Below are 19122 nucleotides of genomic sequence, written 5' to 3'. Positions count from 1 at the left end.
CACTGTTAGATGACTCTCGTCAACCGGTGAAATACCACCACTCTGCTTATTCCACCTGTTCCAAAACTTTGAACGGGTGAAACCCATGTTTAGTCTCAAGAGAAAAGCTCCGGCAACCTACCCCATCTCTTCCATTATGCAGTATGATAACTTTTCAAGTTACTGTGGACATCAAGGCGAGATGCAATTTGTTACATTTTGAGGGTAAAGCTCTAAAACCATGTTCACAGGCTGGCCATTAGTTAGTACACTGGACCAAACTGATTGGTAACACTCTAGGAGGCTTCCGGATCGGCTAGTGTATAATCTCACTGCCTCTACTCTGCCAAATAGTGACTGGAGGAACTCTGAGTAGTGTGTATGCAGGGGGCATTGTCGAAGCCACATTATGTCAGGGAACTGGGTAAGTTCTTACCATGCATACACTATATCCAAAAATTTCATTACTTCACATGGCATTCCCCCAGCAACCAACTTTTCTTTCTACTGAATATACAGTACTGAAAGCACATCACAAATATTGCTTCCTCTGCATCTGAAAACTGGATTTTCTCTCTCACTCTTCACATTACTTTTCTTCCAAACTGTACATTCACTTTGTACAAATCTGACCTACCATGAATAATTGTTCCCACAACTGGGGTGATTTCCCCAAAACCTCTCTCAAATGGAATATCTCTCGATAGAATATTGTTTCCACATCTGGGGTGGTGCCTCCAAAACTTTCCTCAGGCTTCTAGATTCCATTTAAAAGAGGGGAGTTAGGTTAATTCAAGACTCATCTCTAACAAAGTCTCTCCACTCTCTGTCTCATAGATGTTGTTTCTGCTGCATTCCTTTTCTATAGATACTTCCATCCGCACTGTTCTTCTGAAATGAGTTCTATAATTCCTGCTCTCTCTTTCAAAACAGTCTGAACACATGCTGCCACCAGCCAACATCCATTTACTGTCGAACTTCAAACTCACAGAACCAACTTTTCATCTTCCTCGATTATTCATTCAACTACCGTTTTCTCGTATATATATGAAGGAAGGAACAACCTTCCTTCATATGTATTTCCTGAAAATTACAACATACAGAAGTTCGTTGAATGTCTACAAATATCGTTTTATCTTCTCAACCTACAACCCACGCAAGGTACTAAGTACTATGAGTTTTAATACCTCTCGTGTTTGGGGTTTTCTCATTAAAGGGGGGGGGGGATTTTCACATATCCCAACACCAGACCATCTCACCATTAGGTGAGATGGTCTGGTGTGACATATGTGAAACACCTTGGCGTCAATCAATATATCGTTCTCGACTCCTCCAGACTGATAGCACACGTTACATGTTTACCATGAATGCAGCACGAAGCTGCGGTAGCAGCAAACCAGTTCGTATGGTAAGTTTCCCATAGTTTGCCATGGTTCTCATTTTGGCTTTCTTTACCTTAGCCGTTTCTTTTTTTTCCCCCCTTAATTCTGCTTGCTTCTTTTCTTAATGAATCTCAGTATATTGTATGTAATTTTTAATGAAATTCAAAAATTTAAAAATGCAGTGTTCTTTGCAGGTTATTTTTAAAAAAGAAAAAACTTAATTCAACATGTTTTTAATTAAAATTAATTCTGTAGAATTAATATATATATATATTTTTTTTTTCTGAAAATTAAAAAATGGATTTACACTCATTTAAAACAAACATGAAAGTAACATTTTTCAGTGTAAAGAACTTTTAAGCACAAAATTTAAAACTGATGTCTACATATTTAATGTTTTGTCAAATAAATAAAGGAATAACGAAATATATAATAATAATAATTGGAACAAGAATCAATTTTACATTAATTATAGACAAAAACCACATTTTGTACAACAATTAAACATAAAACAAAGAGGAACTACTTTCTGTAGCAGATGCATCTGAGAAATGTCAGCCGAAGCACCATGTGTGAGCAGCAAAGTTTTGTTTATGGAACAATAAAAGCAAAACTAGCGTAGTGCAGCAAATGGCAAAAATAGTAATTAATCATGCTGCACCTGACAAGTGCTTTGCATTGCATAATTCCAAGTAAACAATTTCTCACTTCTGAAACATCTCAAAAGTTAGCCTATCTTTCAGCAGCTAAAGAAACAATTCACATGTTTAATCATTAATTAAAAATTAATATGCAATAGTTATTTTCAAAATGTACATGTTGGGTGCAACACAGCAGGCAGCCAGTTAAAAGAATTCTAACATTTCAAAGATATCTAAGTAAAACTCTCATACATCTGAACGTGCATGTCATCTCACAGCCAAATCATATTCCTCAATATTTACATTTGGTCTTGACGGCTATTACAGAAACTAACTGGAGAGTGATTAACTTGATCAGATAATTACTTCATTTAAATAACTTATCTGAAACAATAAAGATGAGGAATTAATTTTAAAATATATTTTTTTTTAAATGTAGAATTGTGGATTTCCGTAATCAGCAATTGTGTCTAACAGTAACAATAGTCCCAAAAGTGTAATAAATAAAATTGATGTACTCTGAGTAGTAGAATTACTGCATCATGTTATTCGTTATTCGTATTAAGAATACAACAGTTACACATTCTTTCCTTCAAATGAAATCAAGACAGATGTTACATGAATGGAAATTCTCTTTGAAATCATGCATATTGTGATAGCTATTTAACGCATCTTAAAAGAGGCTAAACAATTCTGGGTGGCTGTACACAGTCTTTATTTTAATTTATGCATCTTAATACAAGTGTGTGTGTGTGTGTGTGTGTGTTGCTGGGGGAGAATATGATCAATGTGCCCAAGTTGGCTCAGAAATCTGCTACTCCAAATGAACAAATCAAGAGTCATATCATTGCATTAAAAACTTTTTTTTCCTACAAACAACATATACTCTTATCAAACATATGCTGCATTTACCATCTTCATAAAACCTCAATATCAATAAAGTAGGATTTTTCATATTCTAATACAGCTGTGAATTAAAATAGTGCAAATGCTAATAGCGCTTAATGTGGAAGAGTGTAGTCTATATTCAAATAAACAGTATAGTACCTGTGTGCCTGAAGGACTGTTGGTTGTGTTTTTCATAGCCCAACATCAAAGGTCATATATCCACCAAAATTAATCCTCTCAGAAAAGTAATAGCAATTACTTCATCTCTCAGAAAAAAAAGCCAGAGAGAGAGAGAGAGAGAGAGAGAGAGAGAGAGAGAGAGAGAACAAAAGAGGTGGACACACTAGCCTCAACTTACTTGATGTAGAAAAATGCATCACCGATGCCTCTCTCATCCCCTGGGAGGCCTTACAGACTTGTAACCAAGAACTATCTGTGAGACTGGATCAACACAGTTGCAAAATATACTGCCTCTAAAAAAAATCACAATTAGTTCACATACCAGACTTTGGTGGAACTACTCAAAATTGAAACAACAGCTCCATCACACATGGAAACAGTCACAAAATGTCAGTGACCACATCATCTATTCAAGGGCACAGGCTCGGTTCAACCACCTGAAATCTCAGGCAATCAAAATGTACATTAACAGTGATCTGACTAAAGGGAAAACTCCATATAAGAAAGTGAAAGCCCATACATTATTCAGCCACTTTTAATTATCTTCAACCAGTTGCTCTCAAACCCGAGGGGAAAAAAACTCAGACCTTTAGCTAAAGTACAGTCACCATCACAACCTAAACGCTACCGACTCAAACCCATCTCCAACTCCTCTCACCTGCTGAAGCTACTGGAGAGGGCCTTACTCCACATCCTCACTAAGCAGATCTTGCCCAGGAAACAACCTGGGCAGAAAAGACAAGAACTAGCTATTACTTCCTTAGACATTGAGGCTGCATTTGATGCCATCCAAGTAAACCAACTTCTCACTCTTCTGGAATGCCACTTCCAGATCACAGGAAACATACTATACTTCCTCCCCTCTCTTCTGCACATGGTTGTAAAGCTTCATACAAAAGACTGCACCCTTATAAGATTTGTCACTGTAGGAGTCTCACAAGGAAGGGTCCTCTCAGGTCTTCTGTTTTCATCTGTCATCTCCCCACTGGTTGCACTCAGTGTCTATTGAACTATGCAGATGATATCAAAATACTCACTCCCATCATCCCCACCTTGATTTAATAAAAGCAGAAATTAACAACATTCTCACCACAGTCACATCTTGCCTCTGCATGTTCGGGGTCAACATCAATCCTGCTAAGTCTGAATTCATGGTATATTCATTGAAACAAAATCCTTCATCACTCCAGCCTTCAGTCGACAGCACCCTCATCCCAATTGTGTTCCGCCATCACATAACCTAGGGGTTGTGTTCAACTCCAAACTTCGATTTAATGCCCACTTATACATGCTTCAAGATTCTGGTGTAAGAATATGTAAGAAATGTGCAGAGCAACATTTCTTACATATTACTAATAAAAAGATAACCGTGAAGTATATTAGAACAGTTACTTTACTCTATGCTGCTGAAATTTGAGCCTCAGGGGCACCATCAATAAAGAAACCACTCTTTGCAGCACAATTCTGGTGCTGCAAAGTGGAGCCAAGAGGAAGCACAACCTTCCATCTCTGCTTCACATCATGCAGTTTGCAGACTCCCTCGGAATTTCATGGCTTCCCACCTTAATCAACAACCAACTCCTAGCAACAGTCAAGATGATAACAGGCATAACTGTAACACCTTCTTTCTGAGATACCTGTGGCTAGAGGATTTCTCTGCTGCCCTAAGAGCTCTATCCACATTCAGCATAACTCCATCTTTCGGACAGGTTCCTCCCTCAGCAGATGCTCAAGCAGACTCAGAATCTTGACACAGAACTGAACAAATTCGTCATTGATCAGAGATATAGGAATAAAAATCTCAATAGTAGGACTAATCAGTCATAATTCATCTGTAACTTTACATCTGCTTCTGTCTGAATGAGCTTATGGTCTTATCTCGATGTTAAGCCAGATCAATCAAAACTTCTGTGGAGTTCTCTCCTTAATATTGTAATATATTTTCATTTGTAGATAACTATATAGTTACCTTCATATAGTTTTGTTTTCATTTTGTAAATAATTGTTTGAGAATCCTGTAAGTATTGGGAGGCTGTGAAGGGCATCCTGTAATCTTTTGCAATAAAGACTCTCTCTCTCTCTCTCTCTCTCTCTCTCTCATATCTGTGCCCCATGTTATTTTGTTGTCAAGTATCATGATGACATAGATACATAAAATTTCAGTTGGTTATACCACGCAAATTGGCTGTTGTTGCTTGTTCTTTATCTTCCAGAATGTCTTTTAGGGATATGCACTGTTTTCTGTAGTAAGAAGCAAAACTCAATTTTCTTTTGTATGTTGAACATTCTACTAAAATGTGCTTCTCTGTTTGGTTTGTATTAGAGTTCTTGAACCATGGGGGTTCTTCAGCTCTGAGCGAGAAAGTGTGTGTGATATGAACATAATCCATAGCCTTGTTAAAACAACGTCTTCTCAATTTTTGGGAGCTAGTCGTTCAGTTTCAATTATTTGCCAATGATCATGGCTATGTCTTTTTATTACTGCTTTATAATCATTAGGTGAAAATGATGGCTGTTTGTTTAGTGAGGCTTCACCCTTTTCATTTTCTAGAATTCCTGTATGTCCGGGGAATCCAGCAAAAACATATTTTGTTCATCTAATTTGGATCAACAAGAGAAAACAGTCTACCAAATCAGACTAGTTGTCTGATTCAGAAGAGAATTGGATGGTTGGAGAAGACAATGTATTGCATTACTTACATTACACTGCATTAGCCTGTATAGTTCATTCCTTTATATTGTTGAGTGGTTTGGAGATATTCAAATATTGTTATTTGGGTGTTTTTTTTTTTTTTTTTTTTCAGGAGAATTAGCAACTAAGGCCATATTGCTCCGGGGATATGCGGCGGTCATTCCCTGACCTTTCCGCATCCTCCGTATTTGGTGGTGACGGGCTCAAACCCATTTGAACAAATTTTGGCAGGTGTCCGTGTAGTCCTGCATGATACATCCCTGTTGGATAATAAACATTTTCAATGTTGAAAAATACTGAAACCAAGTGATGTCTCTGATCTCTGTTTCGATACTCAAGTTAATCCAGAATCAATCTATTCCCCCAAAATCCACATAGTGTTGGTAAACCAACTTTTGTTTATTTCCAAGTACTCCTAACCATTTGTTGATGATTTTCTCCAATATTATACCTAAACAGCTAGAGAGAACAACTGGTCTATAGTAAACAGAAAAAGCTTCGGTCTTTCTCAGATTTTAGAAAACCTAAAGCCAGTATGATTGTGCAATGCCATTTGTTTGAATAGTTATTCTAAGAAAATTCAATTAGTACATTTTAAGTAGATTTTCTAATTCTTCATAATTAAGGTGCACAAATATTTCATATCTTATTATTTTCTGGGCTGCTTCACTCGGTTTGTCTTGCTCAGTGTATTTTTCAGTTCATACGGTGAGACTGATTTGTTATATGAATCACTTATCTTGTTTCAAAGTTCAATATGTTTTTTATTAAAAATTCTGCTGGGTGTGATTCTATTGCTGATACACTGGCATGGCAACACACTTCCTCCTAGAATGTCAGCTTGTTTAGCTGGGCCATTGATGCCATCTCCATTCTACTTGGAGAATTGGGGATGGTCTTAATCACTCATTCATTTTACGTATATAGTTTCATAATGCTTGAATGCTTATGTGATTCTGCTTATAGAGGAAGAGAACTGTATCGAGAAGTGCTGTTTGGCTTACTTCAAGTATATCTTGTTATAGCTCTTGCTTGCTTGTATATAATATGATTATTGGGGGGGGGGGTTACTTCCAGAAGGTCCATGCTTTATTTTGAAATCTTATTTACGCAGAGTACACCATCTGCAATGATTCTAAACATAAGGGGAAACAGGCTGGAGCTTGCAAAGTTGCCTAATATGCTGCACAGATGAGATGTTTCAAAGATTCACTAATTCAATTTTCTCATATAACCCATGGATTAAAGGTTATCAATTGCTGAAACTTTTTCCCATTTTTTTCCTCCATTTTCCAATAGGACTTTCTTCTAGTGTTGCTGGGAAGTTTATCTAACAGAGTATTTATTGCTGGTTCTTGGTCACCGTTGTACAGGAATTCAAAGACATCCAGTGATATGTTCTCAGAAGGGCAGGAGTAAATATAGTGGAGCCTATCACTATAGTTGTGCAATGCAGATTAATGAAAATGTGTGTTTGCCATTATTGAATAGACAGAGATAATTCTGATGGGCTTTTATTTCTTCTGTAATTTTGCCTCCTCTCTTGGTATCCTTACTTCCCCAGTGAACACCGTCCATTTACATCTCCCATTAAACAAACAGGGTTGGAAACTGGAGGATAAGTTTGTCTATCTTAGTGTATGGGACATATGACTCCAGTGGAAAATACATTAAACTGATAGTTACATGAGAACCTATCATTATAATTATAGCTATTATTTCTAGATTACTGTCTAGAGGAATTTTTTTTGGCTGGGCTTCCTTGCTATTACTGACTAGGCTTAATGCAGCTGAATAGTCAGGAGTACATGTTCTTTGAGTTGACTGTGGTTCAAGCCTGTGTGCATATTAAATATGATTAATGATTGTATTTCTGATGTACTGTAAACTCCTTTGACCTGGTGGTCGTGCAGGATTATTTTTCTTTCTTTTTTTAAAGATGGTCACACCGTAAAGTGTCATCCAAACTCCAAGCCTGTTTTTTCTATACATTATGTAGTTTTGTATCGCAATCATTATCTTGATGCCAAAGATGACTTTCTTGGAGAGAGATGCAAATTGGGTTATGGTTTGTGATAAGTACTTCCATGTCAGCATAATTTGCACACAGTCTTCTGCAATTCCACTGAAGAATCTGATCTTCAGAAAATCTCTAGTATTATGTCATCTTTTCACCGGATCCAACTGCTCTTTAAAACAAATATAGTTAACTCTTTAACATCCAGCACTCTCATCTCAGAGAATCAAGAAGTGGCAGATTTAAACTTTTCTAGATTTTTGAGAGGTATACCTGGAGGGTTCAGCAGTTTTAGAGAAGCACATTTCAATAAATATCAAACAAAAACAAATTAATTTATATACATCTATAAGCATTTATCATAATTAACTTGTCGTTTCACATGTTTTAGTGGCTAGCAGGATTTAAACTGCAAAGGCAATGCAACAGTCTTAATTACAGGTCACTGTTGAACAAAAGCCGAGAATTAGGGTTGAATTTGAAAGTGTCTGCAATTCTGCCCAGACACGATAGGAGGGAGTATATGATGAGAGCCTTGTCGATCAATTCGGCCCTGGAAAGATTGTGCAAGGCTCAAGGGGTAGAATTTTTTTCAGCCTGGACTGTACTTGTTAACAGGAGAGATTGCTTCTACAGGGATGGGATACACTTAAATAGAAACGGTGCAAGAATATTTGCTGATGCTATCGAGGCAGTGTTAGGTGGGTCGGAAAACTGCTAGCTTGGGGGGAGACAAAGACCAATAGATTGACAGTAGCCACTGGCAGAGGTGAAAGAGATTCTTGCACTGCTTCTATTAGAATGAGCAGAAGCCTGAAAAACAAGATGCATGGTATTTCAGAGACTGCTGGGAGCCATTGCGGTACAAGTAAACACATGGGTTGTGTTAGGGTAGCTAAGAATAGAAACAGGTGCAGGTATACTTGCGTGTACACCAATGCTAGGAGTTTAGTAAATAAATTTGATGAATTTGAGGTATTGCTCAAAACATCAAAGGCAGATATTGTTGGGATATCAGAGACGTGGTGTCACACAGATATAAGGGATGCAGAACTGCAATTTGGGGAGTACAACGTCTACAGAAAGGATAGACAGGATAGGAAGGGGGGAGGGGTTATGCTATTAGTTAAGAAACACATAAAAACCAAGGAAGTGAAGCCAGTCGACATCGCTGGACAGTGCAGTGTGGAGTCAGTTTGGTGTGACATAAACATTGGGAGATCAAAATTGAGAGTAGGAGTGTGCTATAGGCCTAATAACTCTGATGAGTATAATAAGGAACTGTACAGGGAAATAGAGTGGGCCAGTAAATCAGAGTGTCTTATAATGGGAGATTTTAATTTCCCAGATATTGACTGGAATTTGGGGACTGGTTACTCACACAATAGCAGGGCTTTTGTGGATTTATTGGATGATTGTTTTCTACATCAGCATGTTCGGGAGGCAACTAGAGGGAGTAATACTCTTGATTTGATTATCAGCAGTGATTCTTCATGCATTAAGAATCTGCAGATAAATGAACCACTAGGTGGCAGTGATCACAGTGTGCTGAAGTGGGATTTACTCAAAGAGGTAACTACCATTAGGGGTAAAGGGAAGGGTTATTGCTTCCGTAAAGGCGACTACGATGGACTGAGACAGTATTTAAATTCTATACAGTGCGACCAACTGATGATGTTACCAACAGCAAATTCAAAATGGGAAGCATTCAAAGAACTTATCTTGGAAGCTACTAGGCTTTACATACCAACTAAGAAATATTGTTCAAGGTTTAGGCCAAAATGGATGTCAGATGAACTAATGAGGCATATGGCAGAGAAGAAAAATGCATGGGATACATACAAATTAACACATGACACAGAAACCTATGATAGATACAAGTTGATATGCAACCAAGTTACAAAGGAGGTTAGGCAGGCGAAAGCAGATTACGAGAAATCCTTGGCAAAGGATGCAAAGAAAAACAGCAAAGAGTTCTTTACTTATGTAAACTCTAGAAGGAAGGGGATGAATCAGATTGGTCCACTTGATATTGATGGGTCAAGTGTTGATGATCCTGCTCAGGTAGCCAACAAACTAAATGAATATTTTGCATCGACATTCACACATGAGGAGTTATTCAGCGAGGGGAATGCCAGAGGTGTATTCAACTCTAGCAGTAAGCTACAGAATCTTGAAATAACTGGGAGTAAAGTGGAAGAGAAACTGTTGAAGATAAACACAAGAAAGGCACCCGGGGTGGATGGGATCTATCCAGTTATATTAAAGGAGGCAGCAAAGGAAGTAAGCAAACCCTTAGCCATAATTATGAGAGCTTCCTTGGACTCAGGGGAGGTACCCATAGACTGGAAATGTGCAAATGTGACCCCAATTCACAAAGGAGGATCAAAGGCTGACACAAGTAATTATAGACCTGTGAGCTTAACTTCTGTTCCAGGAAAATTAATGGAGGCACTGGTTAAAGAAGCACTGCAGGATCATTTAGACAAGACTTCAGTTATAGCTCAGACACAGCATGGTTTTGTTAAGGGGAAGTCTTGCCTGACCAACTTGATTGGATACTATGATGCAGTCACAAAAGAACTGGATGCAGGGAATAACTTTGATATTATATACTTGGATCTTAGAAAGGCTTTTGATACTGTTGCACATGGAAGACTGCTACACAAATTGGAGCAGTGTGACATTGGAGGCAAATTGCTGCTATGGATAAAGGGGTGGTTGAGGGGGAGAAGACAGAGAGTGGTAATCAATGGACACTGCTCATCGTGGACTGATGTTATTAGTGGAGTCCCTCAGGGCTCAGTGTTGGGTCCATTATTGTTTTCTGTATTTATAAATGATATTGATGATGGTATATCGGGCTTAATGTCGAAGTTTGCAGACGATACAAAGGTTGGCAGGGTTGTCAAGGACACTACTGACACTATGCTGCTGCAACAGGATCTGGAAAGGTTGAGCAGATGGGCTGAGAGGTGGCAAATGAAGTTTAACATTGACAAATGTAAAGTACTACACATGGGAAACAGCAACCCCAGAGCAACGTATCAACTCTGTGGTACTACACTGACAGTGGTAGAGAATGAAAGGGACTTGGGGGTGGTTGTGCAGGCAGATATGAAGTTCTCTGAGCAGTGCAGATGGGCTGCAAGAGTAGCTCATGGAGTATTGTCAATGATATACAGGAATTTTTCCAGCAGGGATAAGGAGGTGATTATTCCATTGTATAAGGCAATGGTCAGGCCACACCTAGAGTACTGTATACAGGTCTGGAGGCCTCATTTCAAGAAGGATGTAGAGCTGCTGGAACAAGTACAGAGAAGGGCAACAAGATTAGTGAATGGAACAAAGGGGTGCTCTTACGAAGAAAGGCTTAAGTTTTGCAAATTACAGTGTCTGGAGACTAGGCACCAGCGAGGTGATCTGATAGAGGTGTATAAAGCCTTGAATGGTTTAAGCATGCTCAATGCTGATGGGATTCTTCCTCTAGCTCAGAAAAATCACCTGAGAGGGCATAAATTCAAATTGAGGAAAGACAGATGTAGGATAGACGTGCGGAAATTTGCCTTTAGCCAGCGGGTGGTTGGTTGGTGGAACAGACTTCCATCCCTTGTGGTGGAGGTTGATAGCCTAAATAAGTTTAAGGCTCAGCTGGACAGGTATCTTGAACGAACAGAGGGGTGAAGTGGAAGTCGGTTTTTTTTTTTTTTTTTTTTGGCTGATGCTGCATAAGCTTGCTTTCTTGCATCAAATGCCTCTACTAATGCTAATGCTAATTCTCAGAGCATTACTCATTGTAAACAAATGTGTTGTTACTGTAGACCTGCTATCTAATGAGGAACCACATAGCCCTGAAACAGACTGTCATAGTAAACTCATCTTTTCAACAAATGGCCAATTAACCTAACACCATCTATTTGAAAGTAATATAACACCAGAGTAACTCATTGCAAAGAAAAGGTGCCCCCCCCCCTCCCCAGCCATGAGAATTAAGGCAATTGCATTATCTATGCAGATTAAATCATGCCTGCCCACAAAAATAAATTTAAAGCAGTCCTACAAGTATCGTATAGAGAGAGAGAAAAATCATCATATTCTGCATGAATTCTTTTGTAAAAAGATGAGTGACATTGCTTTCTTGAGATTGCAAAATGTTTGGGTTTTTTTTTTTTTATAAAATGTGGATTTTAAAGAATTCCAGATTGCAAATTTGCAAAATTCACTTATAAATGCCAAACAGGAAGTATTAAGGGATGTAATCCTAAATGCTACTGTTCTTTTTATTAAGAAAACAGTAACTTTTTCTAAAAAGAGCTGCTGTTAAAGGTTAGACCAAAATGGATGTATATGAACTGGTGAGTTTAATGGCATAGAGTTCTGAACTAGGGATGATCGTTTCATTTGCAGACTGGTGCAAGATTTGTGTTTACCATGCAAACTTCCTATAAGTGCTACTGCAGGTGCTCTCCCTGATCACTACCGAGCACTCTGTATGCGCATACCAGTACTTGTCGAGCTAGTGTTGCGTGAAGAGAGTTTTTTTACCCTCATGTCACTGACGATTGTTTCGAAGCAAGTATCATGTATGACATACAAATTGCATAACAATATGTGATTTGTTATTGTATCAGACAGGGCTTAAATGCATTGCAAACAGTTAAAAAGATGAATGAAGTGTATGGTAATGAGTGTCATGGTAGGATGGCCATATTCCGGTGCCATCTGGCATTTGAGTGAGTTACATCCCAAAATGCCACCCGGGTTCTCACCCATATGAGATTTGGTTCTTATTCATGTTTTCAACTCCACCAGTGTAGTAAGTTAATTTAGCAAAACACAAAGACCCAACTGGTCAACACAAAGCAATAAAAATTTAATTTAATTTCGACCATTTAGCCTTCTGACGGAGACTGTCCAATCACACGCCATACCACGAGGAGGTAGGTCGCTACTTCTAGTAGGGCATCGCACTTCTTCTAACAAAAGCGACTTTTACAAATTCTACAAAATAATTGAATGTGTATCAACAAAGAGCTCCTCCAAAGTGGAATCAGAGAGAGCAAGTGTCCCTCGCTCCAGTCTCGCTCTAATATCCACATGAAGTGGACAATTCAACAGTATATGGTGGCCAGTCTCTGCTTCTCCGCAAGCAGATAACTCTGTTGGAGACAACCCCAACTGAATCAACCTTGACTTCAGGTCATGCCCCCGCAAGAACGAAACAAGCTGCAAGCCCAAACTGGAGCCAAGAATGTCATCCTCGGCTCACAGCATGAACAGAAGGAATAAAGGTGTAAAGATGACAACCTTTCTCAAAATTGGTCCACTGCATTTGCCGGAAGGCCTCCAATTCTTCGTTGATTCGCCGTTATTCGAGTGTCAAATCGGGCAGTCCAGCAATCAGCCCCACTGGGCATGGTAGGACAGCCATATTCCTTGATGGAGAAACCACTTCACAGTGTGAAGTGGTTTCTCCATCAAGACAATGCCAACCCCCATGTGATTTCTTCCTGTTTCGACATCTGAAGAAAGCTCTGAAAGGGAAGTGTTTCACATCCAACACAACAAAAGCAATTAGTAGTCTATCGAAAAATGGCTTGCAAGAAGCATTTAATGCATGGGCACAATGGTGGCGAAAGTGTGTAAAGTACAAAGGAGAGTATTTTGAGAAGGAGAAATCCACAGAAGATACAGATGATAACAATTAAGATAAGATCTTGCACCAGTCCGCGAATTAAATAATCACCCCTCGTAAATTAGAGGAGGACAGAGAACATTATAAAAAGTATAAACTAGTCTATATTCAAGTTATTATGAGAAGTCTATAGTGTAGTGAGCAAAGAAAGTTGCAAAGAAATTCTTTACTTATGCCAACTATAATGAAATAGACAACCATCAGTATTCGAAGTGGCAAATGATGCAAGGAAACATACACATCGTCAAAAAAAAAAAAAAAAAAAACATTCTGTACATCTCTAAAAATTTGTCCAATCTGTAAATTTATTAAAACTACCCACTTCCACACAACAACAGATTAAAGTGTTTGTTCCACTAATTGTTCATAGGTGGACTAGAATCAGGAAATGTCAGCCTGAAATCACATTATGAGGGGGGCATTATTATTCATGTGGGTTGTTGTTGTTATTATTTAGGAACATTAGCAACTAAGGCCATATTGCTCTGGGAATATTCGGTGGTCACTCCCTGACCTTTCCGCATGCTCCGTATTTGGTGGTGACGGGCTCGAACCCCGGTCTAATCAAGAAGCGTGTGATACGCACTGCTGCTCCTTCCCACCTGGCTACGGCGGCGCCTATTCATGTGGGGTGCTAATGATACTGAGCACACAAAACCTGATGATTTGCTGGAAGAATATATGACCATGTTGAAAAATGCCTTCACTTAGGTCAGGATGTGAATGTCTGCATTTCTGTACAAGCATGACAGGAGAGATAATATTCTGAAAGCATTGTGGATTGGCTCATGACTTCAGAGGCATCTGAAAGGCATTGAATGGGTGGGGATTATAAATATACTCCAAACTTGTAGGTAGAAGAAATCTGTTTTGTAGCAACAGGATATATCTGAACAGGGTAGTGCAAGCATTTTTGATAGTATCAATATGAGGATACCTTAAGAGTACATAGAAATGCTAGGGGGAGAAGTAACAAAAATGTGCTTATGTGATGATATCAAATTAATACTTGTCCACATCTAAAGAGCCACAAGAGCTTACAGTGGTAAAATGTTCAGAGGGCAGTAATATTTAAAATAAGTGAGAAGCTAAGGAAACAAGATTAAATTACTTAAAGAAGTGTATCAGGGAAATTAAACACAAGAATTCTTACTCTTAAATGTATACAATTAAGTCAGAAGTGTAAAACAGTAAGCCGCCCATAGAAAAGAGACCTAGAAATCACAGCAAGCACCTCATTTTTAAACTTGTAACATGCCAAACAATACGTGGCTGTGAATGGCCATGAAATAGAGGCTCCATTGGAAAATAGACCATCACCATGTTCAGATCTATGATACCTCTACCAGGGGCAAAAGCTGATGATGTTGTAGAGCAGATATCATGTATTAAGGACACAAAAGGTGATAGTATTGCACACGTTGGCACTAATGACATTAAAAGAAGGGAATCTGCCGACTTATTTAACAAGTACACGGAAATGTCAAAAAAAAAAAAAAAAAAAAACTTGGGAGTTAGGGTTAAATTTGGAAGTGTCTGCAATTCTGCCAAGAAACGATAGGAGGGAGCATATGATGAAAGTCATGCCAATCAATTCAGCCCTGAGAGAGATTTTGCAAGACTCAAAAGGTAGAAACTTTCTCAGCATGGTCAACAGATTAACAGGACAGACTGCTTCTACAAGCATGGCACACTTAAATAGAAAGGGTGCAAGAATATTATGATGATCCCCCATCAAGGTAGTGTTAAGTTGGTCAGAAAACTGATAGCTTGAAGGGGGATTCACAGATTAATAGATTAACAATAACTGCAGGCAGGGGAGAAAGTGATTCTTGCGCTGTTTCTATTGGAATCAACAGCATCCTTCAATGCAACAAGATGGAGAATTTTAAAAACTGCTTGGAGTCATCATTAATTAAGTATATACACTGGCATGTTAGAGTAATTGAGGGTAAGAACAGATGCAAGTACAGGACCTGATTAAGTATAAAATAGGCCCCTGGCCATATTTAAATTTGAGTCCCTTTAATATATATATTGCACATACAGGTAATTACAAAATACCACTTTTTGTGAATAATAATTCCTTGATAGAATGAAAAATAAGAGGTTCAAGGTGTTTTGCTTTTTTCACTTGAAAAATAAAGTAACAATTTTAACTTATTTTAATTGAAACTTAACTTATTGTACAATAAAAAGGTATAAGAATAAACACCTAACAAGCTGCACTGAAAATGAGGCCCCTCTTTAAATGAGGCCCACGGCCATGGCGGCCGAATTGGCCTAGCGTTAACGCAGCACTCTGCATGTATACTTACTTTGTGGCGTTAACGCAGCCCTCTGAATGTATACTTACTTTGTGGCGTTAACGCAGCCCTCTGAATGTATACTTACTTTGTGGCGTTAACGCAGCCCTCTGCATGTACAACAATGCTAGAAGTATAGTTAATAAATTTGATGAATTTGAAGTGCTGATCAAGTCATCAAATGCACAAAATTGTAGTAGTAGTAGTAATGGAAGCATGAGATGGAAAAAAATAAGTGTGTGGGCTTATGTAGCATCAGCCAAAAAAAAAAACCAATTTCACACACCATTCAATCTAAAACTTTGTCCAGTTCAGCCTTAAATTTACTTAAGCAATCAACTTCCACAACAACAGATGGAAGTCTATTCCAGTAATTAAATATCGACTGGCTAAAGGCTAATTTCCGCAAATCTATTCTACAACAGTCTTTCCTCAATTTGAATTTTTTGCCCCTCAAGGTTTGTAATCTGAGCAAAGGTAAGAATCCCATCAGAATTCAGCTTGCTCAACACATTCAAGGCCTTATACACATCAATCAAACACTTGCAAGCAGGTGCCTAGTCTCCGGTCACTGCAATTTGCAGAAAGTAAGCCTTTCTTGGTAAGAGGACCCTTTCATTCCCCTCAGCAGTCTTGTTGCCCTCCTCTGTACATGTTCAAGCAATTCTATATCCGTCCAAAAATTATCCCTTCAGACGTGCACGTGGTACTCAAGGAGTGCCCTGACCACTGCCTTATACAAAAGTATAATCACCTCATTTTCCATACTAGCAAAACTTCTGTACATCATTGACAATACCCCATGACCTGCTCTGGCAGCCTATCTGCATTGCTCAGAAAACTTCATATCTGACTGCACAATTACTCCCAGGTCCTTTTCATTTTCTACCACCCTAAGTGTAGTACCACACAGTTGGTACGTTTCTCTGGGGTTGCTTCTACCCATAGGCAGTACTTTGCATTTTTCAATGTTAAACTTAGTTGCCAATTCTCAGCCAATCTGCCCAAATTTTCTAGATCCTGTTGCAGCAGCATACTGCCATTACTGTAATTAACAACCCTGCCAACCTCTATATCATCTCCAAACTTCGATATTAACCATGATACACCTTCATCACTATCATTAATAAATACAAAAAACAGTGGGCCCAACACCAAACCTGGGGGATTCCATTAATAACATTAGTCCACGAAGAGCAGCATCCGTGCTCTGTCTTCTCCCACTCAACCACACTTTTATCCATTGTAGCAACTTACCCTTAATACCGTACTGCTCCAATTTGCACAGTAGTCTTCCATGTGCAACAGTGTCAAAAGCTTTTGTGAAATCCAAGAAAATGATACCAAAATTATTTTTTGAATCCCATTCCTTTGTAACCACATCACAGTATCCAATCAAATTTGTCAGACAAGACTCCCTTAACAAACCAATGCTGTGTCTGAATTATTGCTGCAGGCTTGTCTAGATGATCCTGCAATGCATCTTTAACCAGTGACTCCATTATTTTACCTGGAATAGAAGTTAAACTAACTGGTCTGTAATTACTCGTGTCACCCTTCGAATCCTCTTTGTGAATTGGGGAAGCATTTGCATGTCTCCAGTCCATACGGACTTCCCAAGCCTAAGGATGCTCTCATAATTATGGCTAAGGGTTTGCTTGCTTCCTTTGCTGCCTCCTTTAATATAAGTGGATAGATCCCATCCACCCCAGGTGCCTGTCTTTGATTTTTACCTTCAACAATTTCTCCTCCACTTCGCTGTCAATTATTACAAAATCATTAAACATCCTGTTACAGTTTGATAAACTTCTGGGATTTTCCTCTCTTCATAACTCCTCATGTGTGAATGTAGACAAAATACTCATTCAGATTATCAGCTATCTGAGCAGGATCATCAACAGTCAGACTATCATTATCAAGTGGATCAATCTGATTCATCCCCTTCTTTCTAGCATTTATATAAGCAAAGAATTCCTTGCTGTTTTTTTTAGCATCCTTTGTCAAAGATTTCTCATAATCTTCCTTCACTTGCCTAACCTTCATTGTGACTTGATTACAGACTAGCTTATATCTGCCATAGGCTTCTGTGTCAACTGATAATTTATATCCATCCGATGCATTTTACTTCTCTGCCACAAGCCTCATTAGTTCATCTAACATCCATTTAGGCCAAAACCTTGAACAATATTTCTTCATCATTATGAAAATCCTAGTAGCTTCCAAGATTAATTCCTTGAATGCTTCCCATTTAGAATTTGCTGTTGGTAACATCATCAGTTGGTCCCACTGTACAGAATTTAAAAAATGCTTGAGACTATTGTAGCCACCTCTATGAAAGCAAAACCCCTTCCCTTTACCTCTGATGGTAATTATATCTTTAAGTAATTATATCTTTAAGTAAATCCCACATCAGCACAATGTGATCATTGCTACCTAGCGGTCCCTTTATCTGCAAATTCTTTATACACAAATAATCACTGCTGATAACCAGATCAAGAGAATTATCCTCTCTGGCTGCATCTCAAACATGCTGTTTCATAAAACAATCAACCAGTAAATCTACAAAAGTCTTACTAGTGTACGAATGACCAAACCACAAGTTCCCGTCAATATCTGGAAAATTAACACCCCCCCCCCCCCGCCATTATAACACAATCTAATTTACTGGCCCATTCTATTTCTTTGTACAACTGTTCACTGTACTCAATAGAGTCATTAGGCCTATAACACACTCATACACTCATTTTTGCTTTCCCAGTGCTTATGTCACACCAAACTGACTCAAAATTGCACTGTCCATCTATGTCAACTGCATGCACTTCCTTAGATTTTATTATTTTTCTTTATTAACAGCAAAACCCCTTCCTATCCTGTCTATCTTTCCTGTACACATTGTACTCCCCCAAATTCCAATTCTGCATTCTTAATATCTGTGTGCCAACAGGTCTCTGATATTCCCAACAATATCTTCCTTTGATGTCTTGACCTGCACTTCAAATTCATCAAATTTATTTACTATATTCCTAACGCTGGTGTACATGCAAGTATACATGCACTTACTCTTATTCTTAGTTACCCTAACACAGCCCATGTATTTATTTGTTTCATGATGACTCCTACCAGTCCCTGCAAACCCACCCCACCCTCCAAGGCTACTGCTCATTCTAATAGAAGCATTGCAAGAATCACTTTCCCCTCTGCCTGCAGCTACTATTAACCTTTTAGTCTGTGAATCTCCCTCCAAGCTTGTAGTTTTCCGACTCAGCAAACACGGCCTCGATAGCATCAACAAACACTCCTGTGAGGATATCAGAGATGTGGTATGAATCAGATGCAAGAGAC

General features: G+C 38.6%; 1 protein-coding gene across 9 annotated transcripts in view; it reads right to left on the bottom strand.

The window, feature by feature from the left end:
• Syp (synaptotagmin binding cytoplasmic RNA interacting protein) overlaps positions 1–19122 on the bottom strand; it is a 499733-nt gene that overhangs the window by 389678 nt on the left and 90933 nt on the right. The window lies entirely within an intron of this gene.

This window comes from Mastigoproctus giganteus, chromosome 1 (assembly GCF_048544385.1).
Source record: "Mastigoproctus giganteus isolate SK-2022 chromosome 1, ASM4854438v1, whole genome shotgun sequence".
Classification (NCBI taxonomy): domain Eukaryota; kingdom Metazoa; phylum Arthropoda; class Arachnida; order Uropygi; family Thelyphonidae; genus Mastigoproctus; species Mastigoproctus giganteus.
The sequence above is the reverse complement of the archived record's forward strand: the minus strand, read 5'-3'. Positions and strand labels throughout refer to the sequence as shown.